This window comes from Diceros bicornis, chromosome 15 (genome assembly GCF_020826845.1).
Source record: "Diceros bicornis minor isolate mBicDic1 chromosome 15, mDicBic1.mat.cur, whole genome shotgun sequence".
NCBI lineage: Eukaryota > Metazoa > Chordata > Mammalia > Perissodactyla > Rhinocerotidae > Diceros > Diceros bicornis.
In genome coordinates this window covers 66,515,490-66,532,561 of record NC_080754.1, presented here as the reverse complement: position 1 = coordinate 66,532,561, position 17,072 = coordinate 66,515,490, and the positions used below count along the sequence as shown (strand labels likewise).

The 17,072-nt window shown below is 39.0% G+C and overlaps 1 long non-coding RNA gene across 1 annotated transcript in view; it reads right to left on the bottom strand.

The window, feature by feature from the left end:
- Positions 1-5,204: 5,204 nt before the first annotated feature.
- The window catches only part of LOC131415032 (uncharacterized), a 55,193-nt gene continuing 43,325 nt past the window's right edge, over positions 5,205-17,072 (bottom strand). The window contains exon 3 of the long non-coding RNA XR_009222303.1: positions 5,205-5,616. This is a non-coding gene — a long non-coding RNA (uncharacterized LOC131415032). The remainder of the gene's footprint in view (positions 5,617-17,072) is intronic.

The window sequence follows — 17,072 nt, the reverse complement described above, 5'->3', positions numbered from 1 at the left end:
ATTTGAAACAGCTGATCTAACACTGCCTACCTAGAGCTGGCAATAATAATTTAAAGCCAGAACCTTGTCTACCATCCAAGCCATCATCATCTCTAGCCAGAATCACTGCAACAATCCCTAACTCATCTCCCTGCAACAATTCTTGCCCCGCAAGAGTCCATCTTCCACATGGCTGTCAGAATGATGTTTTTTAAACTTATATAGGGTCAAAGGACACTATCAAGAAAGTGAAAAGATAACTTATAGAATGGGATAAAGTTTTTGCAAATCATATACCTGATAAGAGCCAAGTATCCTGAATATATAAAGAACTCTTAAACTCAACAACAAAAAACAAATAACCCAATTTAAAAATAGGCAAAGGACTTGAATAGACATTTCTCCAAAGAAGATATACAAATAGCCAATAAGCACATGAAATGACTCTCAGTATCGTTAGTCATTAGGGAAATGCAAATCAAAACCACAATGAGATGTCTCTACACATCCACTAGGATAACTGTCATCAGAAAAACAGACAATAACAAGTGTTGGTGAGGATGTGGAGGAACTGGAACTCTCATGCACTGCTGGGGGGAATGTGAAATGGTGAAGCCACTTTGGACAAGGATGTGGCAGGCCCTGAAAAAGTTAAATGTAGAGTTACCATATGACCTAGCAAGTCTACTCCTAGGTATATACCCAAGAGAAATGAAAGAATATGTTCATACAAAAACTTATATGCAATGTTCATAGCAGCATTATTCACAATAGCCAAAAAGTGAAACAGTCCAAATGTCCATTAACAGATGAATGGATAAACAAAATGTGGTATATACATACAATGGAATCTTATTCTGCCCTAAAAAGGAATGAAATACTGCTACATGCTACAACATGGATGGCCTTGAAAACACTATGCTACCTGAAAGAAGCTAGACACATAAGCTGTATGATTTGATTTATATGAAATGTCCAGAATAGGCAAATCCATAGAGACCAAAGCAGATTATTGTTTGCCAAGGGCCAAGGAAAGAGGAAAAAGGAGTAACTGCTAATAAGTACAGGGTCGCTTTTGGGGATGATGGAAAGGTTCTGGAATTAGTGCTAATGGTTGCACTCATTACAACATGCTAAAACCAATGAACTGTACACTTTAAAATAGTAAAATTTATGTTATGTGAATTATATCTTAATGTTCAAAAACACTAATAAGAATAAAAAACCTTAACATCAGACCATGATCTTCCAGCGGTTAAACTCTGCAATGGCCTCCTATAGCACCCAAATAAAATCCAATCTCATCCCCCAGGCCTACAAGGCTTATATGATATGACTCCTACCTGCCTCTCTTATCTCATCTCCTATCACTCCCTTAACTGCCCACCCCCTATTTATATTACATTCCAGGCTCACTGGCCCTCCCACTTTCAACTCAGGTCTTTATACTTAATCTTCCTCTTGCTTGGAGTATTCCTGCCTAGGGCTTTTTATGGTTGCCTCTTTCTTCTTATGAAGGTCTCAGATCAATGTCACTTCTTCAGAGAAGCCTCCCTCACCATCCCCATCACTTTCCATAATATTACCTTGTATTATTTTCTTCATGGCACTTATCACTATCTGGAATTATTTGTTTACACAGACATTCTCTGAGAGCAGAGATTTTGTCTGCCTTGTTCACTGCTATCACCCAAGTGCTAGGAATAATGCCTGGTATAGAGTAGACGCTCAAAAAATATATTTTGAATGAATGAATGGGACCTAATTTGTGCACTTTGGAAATGTAGACATTGTTTTGGTATTTGGGGTGCTGACAGAGCTGTACCTGATTTGAATGAGAACCTCAGAAACCCCATTCCTTGACACATTTAGGCCATGTGTATAGCATCTAGGGAGTAGGGTAAGAAACAAGAGGGGTAGAGATGTACCTCAGCATCATTTCCAAATTATCCAAAGAAAAAATTTTGTAGTTGTAGAAACCATGATTAAAATTCCCAAAGTTGATGAATCAGCTATACAAATCTTGCAACGTAATTCATGGTTCTGTTTGTTCTCTGAGAGGAGAGTTGAGGTGCATGTGCCTGATCTGAGTATATTGGAGATCAAAGGGAGGACGGCTATGAGGCAACACAGTGAGGTATTCCTGTGACTGCAGCTCAGCCCAGCTTCCAGGCTTATGTTTTGTTCCTAGAAAGTGGCAGTTATACAGAACATGGCCCCTGTAAACCACAGAGTACAAAGCACATCTGCTTTGGGCCCCAGGAAGAAGGTAAGCCAGGAGAAAGAGGTGGCGTAACAGCCATTAAGGATGGAATTAAGGGGGCTGGCCCCTGGGCCTAGTGGTTAAGTTCGGCGCGCTCTGCTTTGGCAGCCTGGGTTTGGTTCCCAGGCATGGACCTACAGCACTCACTGGCAGCCATGCTGTGTCAGCATCCCACATATAAAATAGAGGAAGATTGGCATAGATGTTAGCTCAGGTGAATCTTCCTCAGCAGGAAAAAAAAAAAAAAAAAGAATGGAATTAAGGAGCAACCATGTACATGCCTGTGTTGGGACTCAGGGGGATGTCAGGGTATCGGAAACGACAGGGCTGACATCAAGAGGGTAAATGAGGATGCTGGGAACCAGGAAGACACCTTCTGAAGCAGATACCCTCAGGCTTCTATGAAGGAGCTGAGGCCTGGGGTCTCCATATTTTGCTGGTGAAGACTGAGCCACACACGGCTGTTTCCTCAGTATGTCCTAAGGGAAATGTGGTTACACATATATATAGGGGACAGTGCTCATATTCTCTTATTCAAATGAGGAAATATCCTATCTTTATGTTGAGATGATCTATGAATCATATATGACATAAACTAAGTGGAAGCAACATTGGGGGGAAAATCATCACTGTATATTTTAGTGAGTTTGATCATCAGGCAAAAGAAAATGCTTACCTCCAAACTAAGCTAGATAGAAAAAGAATGTAAAGATAATTTAGGTTTAGATTATCAAATAAGGAGAAAAGTTTACTGAGGCAGGGAAAAAGGCTGTGAGGGATGAGAAAGTGAGGAGGTACAAGGAAATTACAGGTTAGTTTGGAAATAATAACCACCATTGTGAAAAAAGAGTCGAGTTTTAAGCTTGAAAAGATAAGGCTTTGTTTAAAATCAGTTTGAACAATTACATGCAAATTTTGAAAGTAAGTGAAAGTGATTTTTAGAAAGTTAAAATATAAGAAAATGAGCAGAACATGATGTGGCCCAGCTTGCCCAGACATTGAGGGATGTCTTAGGCTGTGAATGAGACGCATCTCAGGTTGTAAGCAGCCTAGTGCTAGCTTGTACAGAGTTGCACTCTCAGAACAGCCTGCTGGGTGGCCTCCAGTCTCAAGCCATCCTGCACACTTCATTGCCTAACTGACCTGCTTGAAACAGGCCTTTAGCCACTACAAGACCTTCAACACCTTTCCACATCTTACTAAATCAGCCGTGAACTCTGCCTGGCTCTCTCAGCCCCATCCTACCTTTTCAATCTTCCTTCTTAGTTCTCTCCAGCACACACCCCTCTCTCAGGCCTGACTCTGCTTGTCCTGCTGCTGGGCCTTTGCCCAGGACGCTGCCGTGGTCTGAAACGTACGCTGTCTCCTGTCTGCCTTGTCAGATGCCATCCACCAAGGCTAAGCTTACATTTAGTCTCACCGTGGGTCTTTCTTGATTACCCCTTTTTTTGAACCCCTAAAACACAACTGCTCGTTTATATACTGCCACGTATTAGTCACTATTCCTTTACACGTATTAGCACCAGGAACTGGAGGAAAGAGAGGAGAGAAGTTAATAACAGAAGAGTGAAATCCCCATTTTAGATTCCACCGCTGGGGTGGGTATTGCTGGAGAATGGGGGGCGCACAGCAAAGTGGCCCGAAGCCTTTGGGGCAGGAGGAGAAGTTGTAATGAGGGAGGGCCAGCTGTAACGAGCACCCTGTTGTCCAGGTCACTTGGCAATAACATCTTAAGTTCAGCACCATGAGGAATAAGAAATTTAACACATGGATGTTCTAGATAATGGAAGCTTACCATGCAAATTCTTGGACCCCCCTCCAGACCTACTGAATCAGAATCTCTGAGTGTGGCGCCCAGTAATCTGTGTTTTAATAGCACTCTAGGTGGTTCTGATGCCCAGTAATGTTAGAGAACCACCACTTTAGAGCATAAAAACTTGAAAAGCATTCTATTAAATTATTTCTATAATATATTACATACTTCCTTGCCTTCTGGAACAGAACAGACTAAACATAAAGTGCTCCTTTCCTGTGAGGCAAGAGTCACCATGATGAACACTCCTTGCCCAGGGCCAGTGTAACAGGCAGCACAGCAGACAAGACATTCAGGCACCACGCTGCCAGAGCCATGGTCCAGCCAGTCCCCTCACTCAGGCAGCTGTGGTTTGGGCCCCCAGCCCTGGTCATGATTCATAACAACAGTGCAGGGCTCTTCAGTGCAGGGCTTTCTGAAAACAATGCAAAGACTAATTGAAACTGAATCAGAGTACAAAAGAAAATGCATGTTGTTCACTAATTATACTTACATGTACTACTACAACAAATACTGCACAGAGGCATTCTGCTGTCATATTCCAATATCCCTTTATTAGAGAAGTGGTAGAAATTCTTAGGCAACTCTTAGGAAATGTTTCTGTTCTCAACTGGATTTCATTTCTTATACCATCTAGGCTTTACTGATCCTCTCCAGGTAACACTCTGTTCTTGCCCAGAAACAACTGCTTCCTCAGAAGTCATTTAAAAGAGTCAAAATCTGCATCTGCAATTGCTTGAAGTTCAGATGTTACTAAGATATCTCCCCAGACAACGGCTACAGGCATTTAGCTTTCTTTGAATACTTTGTGCTGAACCTGCCACCAGCATCCTCTTGCTTGGGACTGGCAGCTTTTCCACACTCACAGCTCTCTGTCAATCTCCACCACTATTTCTGTGCTCTGCCCATCCTGAGGCTTTCAGTGAGATTTACATCCAGTTCAGTTCCTTTTGGGAAGAAATAACGTCCAGACTGAGTCCAAACTGAATGAGATTTCCTTGGATTCAAGCAAAAATGCATATGACAATTTGACAGATACTGCCAGTGCCTCTCACAGGGGTTTACCGAGGTTCCCAGAGATGTAGAGGGTGCCTGTTTCCTCACAACCTCACCAGCAGAGACAGAACTTTCTCTTTCCTGTGGAACATCTTTGCATGACAGCCACCATTAGAACTTCAATCATCTCTCTTCAGATGCTGACCCTTCCTCTCGGATGCAGTTTTCTTTTTCAATTGAATTGAAAGAATTGAATTGAGAAGTTACTTTGAAACTAGTTCTCACAAGCATAAAATCACATAACTTGCAGCCTTGCTATGATATTTGTAATGACCTCTATTCTTTTTCGCTTTGAAGATGAGTTGAATCAAGAGTCTTAAAATCAGAAAATGAAGTTATAAATGATCCAGCCCCTGTTGGTATAACAGCGTTGGAGTCTTGTGGTATCTGTCTCCTATTCCAAGACATCTCTTTATTTCCATTTGTGGAAAAGCACTGTTATTTATCAAGAGTCCAAAGACTCCCTTCCCACACAGCACTGTTCCATTCTTCACTTCTAAGACAGCTGAAATAGAAAAGTTAATCACTAATGCAGAATGTTAATAATAAGGGAAACAGGGTAGAGGGGAGAGACATATAGGATCTTTCTGTACTTTTTGTTCCATTTTTCTGTAAACCTAAAACTGTCCTAAAAAATAAAGTCTATTAATTTTTTTAAAGTAAAAAACAGAATAGGCTGTGTAACAAAATGCTGTTTTTATAATTGAGAAATACACGCACAGAAAACAACCAAACACATTTTACAAAAGCTCATACAAAGAGAAGATACTCATTTAATACATTAGAATGGTTGTCTTTGGGAGCAGTGATAACGGAAGTGAAGCAATAAAATGGAATTAACAAAATGAGAGAGGGATATTGCATGGACCAACAATGATAATATACCATGAACTGAGTATGATAAAATCTGTCCTTGTGAACCTGAGGTCCAAAAAGAAAAAAAAAGTAGTAGTTCTCAAACTGGGCAGGGGGTAGAATTTAGAAAAATTTAAAAACAACACACATGCTTGAGCTCCATTTCAGACCAACTGCATCAGAAATTCCAGACATGGAGCACAAACTTGTGCGTTTTGCAAAAGCTCCTGTATTAGCCAGGACACTTTTAGTTACAAAAATACAACTCAAAGAAGTATAAGTAATAAAAGGGACTGGATTGGCTCGTGTGACTTGGAAGTCTGGGGAGTAGTCCAGCTTCAGGCAAAGATGAATCCAGGAGCTCAAGCAATCTCATCATGCTCTCCCTCACTGCGGCCTGTCTCCATCTTAATCACTCCTGTTGCAATAGGTTCTCTTTCCATCTAGTGGGGAAGGTGTTACTGACATTTCTGGTCATGTGGTCCCCTCTGTTCCTGGGGGCAGAGGGGAGTGAAATGGACCACTGTAACTGACAAGCCCTGGAGGGCCCTGGGAAGTGGAGTAGAAGTTCCCCAATAGAAGCACCGAGCAAGAGATAATTATCCTATGTTCCCAGGCAGTTTAATCAGAATAACTCAAACAGTCCCATGTACGGCAGGATGGATCTTCATGGCAAAAAAAAAAAAAAAAATCACTGGAAACATTTTCCAGGTTACCCATTCTCGTCTCTTGCTCACCTGGGCTCTGCTGCTTTGTTCAGTCTGGTCATGAACATGCCATCATGGGATGGTCACACCATCCCGTCCCAGGAATACAAAAATATTCATTTGAACTTGCCACAAGTCTGGCTTACAGCTCTCCTCAGTAGGCTTGGGATAAAAAAGTAAAGATATTTAGGGCACCTGGGTGTTCTGTGCTTTCCCATACATATTATTATCTCATTTAATTCTCACAACAATATAGATAATGAGTCTAAGATGGAGAAAGACTGGCTGAGTTAACTTATTTAAGGTCACAGCATGCAACAGTGAGAGTTGAGGGGGCTGGCCCTGTGGCCAAGTAAAGTTCCATGTGCTCTGCTTCAGTGGCCTGCGAACCTGGGTTCGCAGGTTTGGATCCTGGGCGCAGACCTACTCCACTCATCAGCCATGCTGTGGAGGTGTCCAACATACAAAATAGAGGAAGATTTGCACAGATGTTAGCTCAGGGCGAATCTTTCTCAAGCAAAAAAAGAGGAAGACTGGCAACAGATGTTAGCTCAGGGTGAATCTTCCTCACCAAAAAAAAAAAAGTGAGAGTTGGAATTTGATCCCATGTTTTATATCTCCACATCTTACCCCTGTCCAAGGTGCAATGCTGCATAGGTAGTATTAATAATAAAAATAATTATTACCATAAAAATTGCTGCTATTTATTGAGTCCTTCCTATGTACCAGGCAATGTTTTGCAAACATTATCTCACTAACCCTCACAACAGGCTATGAAGAAGGTATTATCATCCCCATTTTACAGATGGGAGGACTGAAGCTCAGAGAAGTTAAGTGATTATCCTAATCACATAGCTTGTAAGTGGTGGAGCCAAGACTTAAAACCAAGTACATCGAAGACAAAGGATGATTTCAAAAGGTCCTATACTTTATGATTTCATTTAAATAACATTCTTGAAATTACAAAATTAGAGAAATAGACAGCAGATTAGTGGTTGCCAGGGGTTATGGATAGTGTAACTATAAAGGAGCAGCATGAAAGAGATCTTTGTGGTGATGTAATAATTGTATATCTTGATTGTGACGGTGGTTACATGAATATAGACATGTGATAAAATGACATAGAATTACACACATGCATTGTACCAACATCCATTTCCTGGCTTGGATATTGTACTGTAATTACATAAGATGTAGCCAATGGTGGAAACAAGGTGAGACCTCTCAACATGGGACCTCTCTGTATTATCTTTGCAACTTCCTGTGAATCTATAATTATTTCAAAATTTTAAAAAATTATTTCAAAATTAAGTTTTTTAAAAAGTACATCTGATTCTAAAGCCCGTGTTCTTAATTGCTGTCCTACATCATGGGGTCATTATTTGAAGCTGAGACTAGCAGTCGAGCAGAATATAGCTCCAAAGAAACTGAACATGACTATACAAATCTAAGGTACTATCATTGGTGGTACTAATATGGAAATGTCAGTTCTCTAAGAAGATAACTTCAAATATATTTTGCTTCCAGATTTTTAATGCATAATAAATCTAGACAACGTGCTTTGCCCCATATACGTGTAACTAGTCTCAGTTATGCAGCTCAGCAAATTTGCTTGGCCTCTACCTATCCCCCGCCCCGCTCCACTTCTGCTACTTGCAACTACCATCACGCCATCTCCATCAACTTCTCAGCCTCCCCTGGAGATGGGGGCTGGGCTTCAGCACAGTCTCCATCAGAAGGAGCCAAAAGAGAAATTCCTTCTCCTCCCTCCAGGGGCTATTCTGAGTCTCAGGGGTTTTTCCTTCCTTGCCTACCACATTTCTCTTTTTCCCTCACTCTTGCTGCTCTGGGATTGCACCTGGTAAATCTTTAGTAGGCAAGGTTTGCCTCAGGTTTTGTTTTCTAGGGAAGCTGGACTAAGATAATGTGTATTACTGAAAAGCTACACTCAAACCAAATTTTATTAAATTGAATTATACTTTAAATGCATTTAAGGAGATTTTCTGCTTAAGATTATTTTAATGGAATAAGAACCTTTCTGTAATTCATATAAATACGTTCTCCTGTCATATTTACTTTTTCATAAGGTTAGATTTTTGCACATTAGATTTTTACAACTAAGTTTAGAGGGCATGGGCAAATGGCTAGTACTGAAACAAACACAATTTTTAAAAATATATTTTTAAGAAAGTTTCTCCCCAGTAGCAACAAGCACACCCAGTGCCCAGATTTTGAATTCTAATACCATTCTCTAATAAAAAGAACCAGGGCTCCTTGGAGAAATGGCTGATTCTAGGGCTCAGACAAGGAAAATACTAGATGGAGCATCCTATAGTGCTCAAAAAATGAAAGGACGGGCCATGTCAAGGAGATAAGGGAGCCAATGTGAAGGAGCTCCCAAAACAAACCTGGAAGAATTTGAGAGCAAAAATAATGTAGTATTAAATTATAACCCAAAGTATAAAATAAATGTCCAGGAATCCATACTGATATAAATAAATGATTGAAAAAATTAACAAGGGAGAAGAGACAAATCTTCCATTAGAATTTCAAATCAATTTTTGTAGATACTCCCTCTCCAGGAGGGAGAGCTTTATCCCTCTTCCCCCCTTGAGTGTGGGCTGAGCTCCGTCATCGCTTCTAAAGAATAGAGCATCTTCACAGTGAAGCAACCTGGCAAACTCTCCCTAGACTAAGTGATCAAGGTTAATAGAACCAGTGATAAGTCATATTGATAGCATATCTCCCTAACACAGTGTGTTGAGAAGGGGACCTCACCTCTGTGGTCATCCTCCCCATCCCATAACCCCAGTCTAACTAGAGAAAAAAATCAAATTGAGAGGCATCATACAAAATACCTGACCAGTACTCCTCAAAACTGTCAAGGTCATGAAAAATAAGGAAAGCCTAAAAAATTGTCACAAATCAGAGAAGGCTAAGGTGACATGATGACTAAATGTAATGTGGTATCCTGGATGGGATCCTGGAACAGAAAAAGGACATAAGTGGAAAAACTGGTGAAATCTGAATAAAGTTGGGAGCTTAGTTAAAAGCAATGTGCCAATGTTGGTTTCTTAGTTGTGACAAATGTGGCCTGGTAACGTAAGATGCTAACAACAGAGGAAACAGGTGAGGGGCAGACAGGAACTCTGCATTATCTTTGCAACTTTCTTGTAAATCTAAAACTATTCTAAAATTGAAAGTTAAAAAACAAAAAGGTTCTAACTTACCAAGTACTTATAATGTACTTAAAAAACAGAAACCAGAAAGGAGAAATATTGCATATAGATCCAGCAGGAGAGGAGAAAAAGTGCACTGCTTATTTTTTACATGAATTATTGTACTCCCTTTTTAAGCCTACTTTGCTTAACACTGTGACCCAGTTGGAATTGAGCTCAGTAATGCAGAAAGAGACATTCTGATGTATGAGGGAAGTCATTAAAATCTGGAAATCTCCATATCCCAGATTATCCAGAACTGTCTGGGTCAAAATCTGGATACAGGTGAGGTGGGGAGACACTAAGCTATCGAGGGAAAACTTCAGGTAAGATTCTATTTGCTCTTTGGCCCTGCAGGAGCTCACCATGGCACTGTCCAATTTTCTCAGATGAAAGATGTTTAGAAATATACAAACTACAGCATCATTTTCCCTTTCATGGATGGTGGTGATTTACATCCAAAAACTAATTAGAAAAAATAATTATTCCCAGTGATATACTGATTTTAATAGATTCCTATAGGTTAAGTGACTACAAATGCTACTCTAGAGGAAAATATTAGATAAGAATTAAAAACTTAGCTTATATTTACTTCCATGTTATAAACTGATCATCATATAAAGTTTATAATTTAAAAATTCTTAGCTAATTTTATCATATAAATCCAGTGATAGAATAGGTATTATTTTCATCTTATAAATAAGAAAATCTGAGGATCTGAATAATTAAGTAAATGGTTGCAGAGAATACAACTAGTAAGTAGCTGAACGAGGTTTAGACATTTAGCACCCAAGTTATCTGGCTTCAGTTCTTGACCCAATGCTGGTCACTCCATATTCTCGGCCTGCCTGGCACTGCCAGGTCCCTTTATAAGCTCAAACCTTCCAGCTTGAATGGGGTAAAGGTAGCTTCTGGTACATTCTAGGGATAAGTTGTGCCTCTCGCATGCTGGCAGGTGAGCTTAACTTTGCAGTTTGTACTGTCTTCATCATATGTTGTCAAGCAATGGGAATTGGCCTTTTTCACAGCCACAGTTTCACAAAAAACACTTGAGTTCCAGGGAAGGTGGAGGAGGTTTCCTACATGGCATTTAAAAATTCTCCAATGAAGGCATCACACTCCCTGACTTCAAAATATACCTCAAAGCTATAATAATTAAAACAGCATGATACTGGTACACAAAACAGACACACAGATCAATGGAACAGAATTGAAAGCCCAGAAATAAAACCACACATATACGGACAGCTAATCTTTGACAAAGGAGCCAAGACTATACAACGGAGAAAGGAAAGTCTCGTCAATAAATGGTGCTGGGAAAACTGGACAGCCACTGGCAAAAGAATGAAAGTAGACCATCTTCTTTCGCCATACACAAAAATTAACTCAAAATGGATCAAAGACCTGAAGGTGAGACCTGAAACTATAAAACTCCTGGAGGAAAATGTAGGCAGTATACTCTTTGACATTGTTCACAGAGGGATCTTTTTGAATGCCATGTCTACACAGACAAGGGAAACAAAAGAAAAAATAAACAAATGGAACTTCATCAGCCTAAAGAGCTTCTGCAAGGCAAATGAAACCAGGATCAAAATGAAAAGACAACCCACTAGCTGGGAGAATGTATTTGCAAATCACATATCTGACAAGGGATTAATCTCTATAATATATAAAGAACTCACACAACTGAACAACAAAAAAACAAACAACCCAATCAAAAAATGGGCAGAGGATATCAACAGATATTTTTCTAAACAAGATATACAGATGGCCAATAGGCACGAGAAAAGATGTTTATCACTAATCATCAGGGAAATGCAAATCAAAACAACACTAAGATATCACCTTACGCCCATCAGAATGGCTATAATCACCAAGACAAAAAACAACAAATGTTGGAGAAGTTGTGGAGAAATGGGAACCCTAATTTACTGCTGGTAGGAATGCAAACTGGCGCAGGCTTTATGGAAAACAGGATGGAGATTCCTCCAAAAATTAAAAATAGAAATACCTTATGATCCAGCTATCCAACTACTGGGTATCTACCCAAAGATCTTGAAATCAACAATCCTAAGTGGTTTATGCACCCCTATGTTCATTGCAGCATTATTCACTATAGCCAAGAAGTGGAAGCAACCCACGTGTCCCTCGACTGATGACTGGATAAAGAAGATGTGGTATATATATATACAATGGAATACTATTCAGCCACAAAAAAAGACAAAATCATCCCATTTGTGATAACATGAATGGACCTGGAGGGTACTATGTTAAGCAAAATAAGCCACAACGTGAAAGACAAACACTGCATGATTTCACTCATATGTGGAAGATAAACTAACACACAGACAGAGAGAACAGTTTGGTGGTTACCAGGGGCACGGGGGTTGGGGGGAGACTCAAGGGGTGCAGCGATGCATTTATATGGTGACTGACAAACAATAACGTACAACTACAATTTCACAATGTTATAAACTATTATGACATCAATAAAAAAAAAGAATGGAGGGAAAATGAGGAAGCAGCATCCTCTCACACTGCTGGCAGGAGTGAAGACTGTAATCTTTTTTTTTTTTTTTTTTTTTTAATTTTTTTTTTTTTTTTACATTTTTATTGATATTTTAATGGTTTCTAACATTGTGAGATTTTGGGTTGTACATTTTTGTTTGTCCTTCACCCCATATATGACTCCCTTCACCCCTTGTGCCCACCCCCCACCCCCACTTCCCGGGTAACCACAGTCCAGTTTTCTCTGTCCATGTGTTGGTTTATATTCCACATATGAGTGAGATCATACAGTGTTTGTCTTTCTCTTTCTGGCTTATTTCACTTAACATAATACGCTCCAGGCCCATCCATGTTGTTGCAAATGGGACGATTTTGTCTTTTTTTATGGCTGAGTAGTATTCCATTGTATATATATACCACATTTTCTTAATCCAATCGTCAGTCGAGGGACACTTAGGTTGCTTCCACTTCTTGGCTATGGTGAATAATGCTGCAATGAACATAGGGGTGCATAAGCCTCTTTGGATTGTTGATTTCAGGTGCGTTGGATAGATTCCCAGTAGTGGGATGGCTGGATCATAGGGCATCTCTATTTTTAATTCTTTGAGGAATCTCCATACCGTTTTCCATAGAGGCTGCACCAATTTGCATTCCCACCAGCTGTGTATGAGGGTTCCTGTTTCTCCACATCCTCTCCAACATTTGTTGTTTTTTGTCTTGGTGATTATAGCCATTCTAACGGGCGTGAGGTGGTATCTTAGTGTTGTTTTGATTTGCATTTCCCTGATGATTAGTGATGTTGAGCCTCTTTTCATGTGCCTATTGGCCATCTGTATATCTTCCTTGGAGAAGTGTCTGTTCATTTCCTCTGCCCATTTTTTGATCGGGTTGTTTGTTTTTTTGTTGTTCAATTGTGTGAGTTCTTTATATATTATGGAGATCAACCCCTTGTCAGATGTATGTTTTGCAAATATTCTCTCCCAGCTGGTTGGTTGGTTGTTCATCTTGATTCTGGTTTCATTTGTCTTATAAAAGCTCTTTAGTCTGATAAAGTCCCACTTGTTTATTTTTTCTTTAGTTTCCCTAGTCTGGGTAGGCATGTCATCCGAAAAGATTCCTTTAAAACCAATGTCAAATAGTGTGTTGCCTATATTTTCTTCTATGAGTTTTATAGTTTCAGGTCTCACCTTCAGGTCTTTGATCCATTTTGAGTTAATTTTTGTGAATGGCGATAGCACATGGTCCACTTTCATTCTTTTGCATGTGGCTGTCCAGTTTTCCCAACACCATTTATTGAAGAGACTTTCCTTTCTCCATTGCATGTTCTTAGCACCTTTGTCGAAAATTAGCTGTCCGTATATGTGTGGTTTTATTTCTGGGCTTTCAATTCTGTTCCATTGATCTGTGTGTCTGTTTTTGTACCAGTACCATGCTGTTTTGATTACTATTGCTTTGTAGTATGTTTTGAAGTCAGGAATTGTGATGCCTCCTGCTTTGTTCTTTTTCTTTAGGATTTCTTTAGCTATTCGGGGTCTTTTGTTGCCCCATATAAATTTTAGTATTCTTTTTTCTATTTCTGTGAAGAATGTCATTGGGATTCTGATTGGGATTGCATTGAATCTGTAGATTGCTTTAGGTAATATAGACATTTTAACTATGTTTATTCTTCCAATCCACGTGCATGGGATATCTTTCCATTTCTTTATGTCATCGTGGATTTCCCTCAATAATGTCTTGTAGTTCTCATTGTATAGGTCCTTCACCTCCTTGGTAAGATTTATTCCTAGGTATTTTATTCTTTTTGATGCAATTGTAAATGGTATTATCTTTTTGAGCTCTCTTTCTGTTAGTTCATTATTAGCATATAGAAATGCAACTGATTTTTGTAGATTGATTTTGTACCCTGCAACTTTGCTGTAGTTGTTGATTGTTTCTAACAGTTTTCCAACAGATTCTTTAGGGTTTTCTATATATACACTCATGTCATCTGCAAATAGTGAGAGTTTCACTTCTTCGTTACCTATTTGGATTCCTTTTATTCCTTTTTCTTGCCTAATTGCTCTGGCCAAAACCTCCAGTACTATGGTGAACAGGAGTGGTGAGAGTGGGCAGCCCTGCCTCGTTCCTGTTCTCAGAGGAATGGCTTTCAGTCTTTCCCCATTGAGTATGATGTTAGCTGTGGGTTTGTCATATATGGCCTTTATTATGTTGAGGTACTTTCCTTCTATTCCCATTTTATTGAGAGTTTTTATCATAAATGGATGTTGTATCTTGTCAAATGCCTTCTCTGCATCTATTGAGATGATCATGTGGTTTTTATTCTTTGTTTTGTTGATGTGATGTATCACGTTGATTGATTTGCGGATGTTGAACCATCCCTGCGTCTCTGGTATAAATCCCACTTGATCATGGTGTATGATCTTTTTAATATATTGTTGTATTCGGTTTGCCAATATTTTGTTGAGGATTTTTGCATCTATGTTCATCAGCGATATTGGCCTGTAATTTTCTTTCTTTGTATTGTCTTTGTCTGGTTTTGGTATCAGGGTGATGTTGGCCTCATAGAATGATTCAGGAAGTGTTCCATCTTCCTCTATTTTTTGGAATAGTTTGAGGAGGATGGGTATTACATCTTCTTTGAATGTTTGGTAAAATTCACTGGAGAAGCCATCTGGTTCTGGACTTTTATTTTTTGGGAGGTTTTTGATTACTATTTCAATCTCTTTACTTGTTATTGGTCTATTCAGATTCTCCATTTCTTCTTGGTTCAATTTTGGGAGGTTGTATAAGTCTAAGAATTTATCCATTTCTTCTAGATTGTCCAATTTGTTGGCATATAATTTCTCATAGTATTCTCTTATAATCCTCTGTATTTCCATGGTATCCGTTGTAATTTCTCCTCTTTCATTTCTAATTTTATTTACTTGAGCCTTTTCTCTTTTTTTCTTAGTTAGCCTGGCTAAGGGTTTGTCTATTTTGTTTATTTTCTCGAAGAACCAACTCTTTGTTTCATTAATCCTTTCTACTGTTTTTTTGGTCTCAATATCATTTATTTCTGCTCTGATTTTTATTATTTCTCTCCTTCTGCTGGCTTTGGGCTTTGTTTGTTCTTCTTTTTCTAGTTCTGTTAGGTGTAATTTAAGGTTGCCTATTAGGGCTTTTTCTTGTTTGTTAAGGTGGGCTTGTATCGCTATGAGTTTCCCTCTCAGGACCGCTTTTGCTGCATCCCATATGGTTTGATATGGCATGTTATCATTTTCGTTTGTTTCCAGATAGTTTTTGATTTCTCCTTTAATTTCATCAATGATCCATTGGTTGTTCAGTAGCATGTTGTTTAATCTCCACATTTTTGTCACATTCCCAGTTTTTTTTTCCTGGTTCATTTCCAGTTTCATAGCCTTATGGTCTGAAAAGATGCTTGTTATGATTTCAATCTTCTTAAATTTATTGAGGCTTGCTTTGTTTCCCAACATATGGTCTATCCTAGAGAATGTTCCATGCGCGCTTGAGAAGAATGTGTAGTCAGCTGTTTTTGGGTGGAGTGCTCTGTATATGTCTACTAGGTCCATCTCGTCCAGTTTTTCATTTAAGTCTAATATTTCTTTATTAACTTTTTGTCTGGATGATCTATCCATTGCTGTAAGTGGGGTGTTAAGATCCCCTACTATTATTGTGTTGTTGATTTCTCCTTTTAGGTTTGTTAATAGTTGTTTTATGTACATTGGTGCTCCTGTGTTGGGTGCATATATATTTATAAGTGATATGTCTTCTTGATAGAGTGTCCCTTTTATCATTATATATTTCCCTTCTTTGTCTTTCTTAACCTGTTTTATCTTGAAGTCTACTTTGTCTGATATGAGTATGGCAACACCTGCTTTCTTTTGTTTGCCATTAGCTTGGAGTATTGTCTTCCATCCTTTCACTCTGAGCCTGTGCTTGTCTTTAGTGCTAAGATGTGTTTCCTGAAGGCAGCATATTGTTGGGTCTTGCTTTTTAATCCATCCTGCCACTCTGTATCTTTTGATTGGAGAGTTCAATCCATTTACATTTAGGGTAATTATTGAAATATGAGGGTTGAATGTTGCTGTTTTGTCACTTATTTTCTGGTTCTTTTGCATTTCCTTTGTTTCTTGTCCCATTTGTTTTGGACTGCCAATTCAGTTTGGTTGTTCTGTCTTATGATTCTTCTAGTTTTCTCTTTGTTTATCATATGTGGTTTTAATTTGATTATTTGTTTAGTGGTTACCTTGAGGTTTGGGCGAAAAATCTTCTGTATGAGATAGTCCATTATCTGATAGCCTCCTATTTCCTTATACTAAGTCAATTCAGTCACTTTCCTCTTCCCCTTCTAAGTTGCTCTTGTTATACCTTATTCTATCTTGTGTTGTGGCTGTGTGTTTACAGTGATGAGGTTAAATTTATTTTTGGTGAATTTCTTCCTTTGATCTTTGAGTTTAGTATTTAAGTGGTTGCTAACCTATTCCGGTAAAGATCTACTATTTCTCTGATTTTGTCTACCTACTTTTCTCCTTACTCCAAGCTTTGTGTTCCCTTTCTCTTCTTGTTTTCAGGCCTGAGGGCCTTCTTGAGTATTTCTTGTAGTGGCGGTCTCGTGGCCATGAACTCCCTTAGCTTTTGTTTATCTGGGAGAGTTACTATTTCTCCATCATATT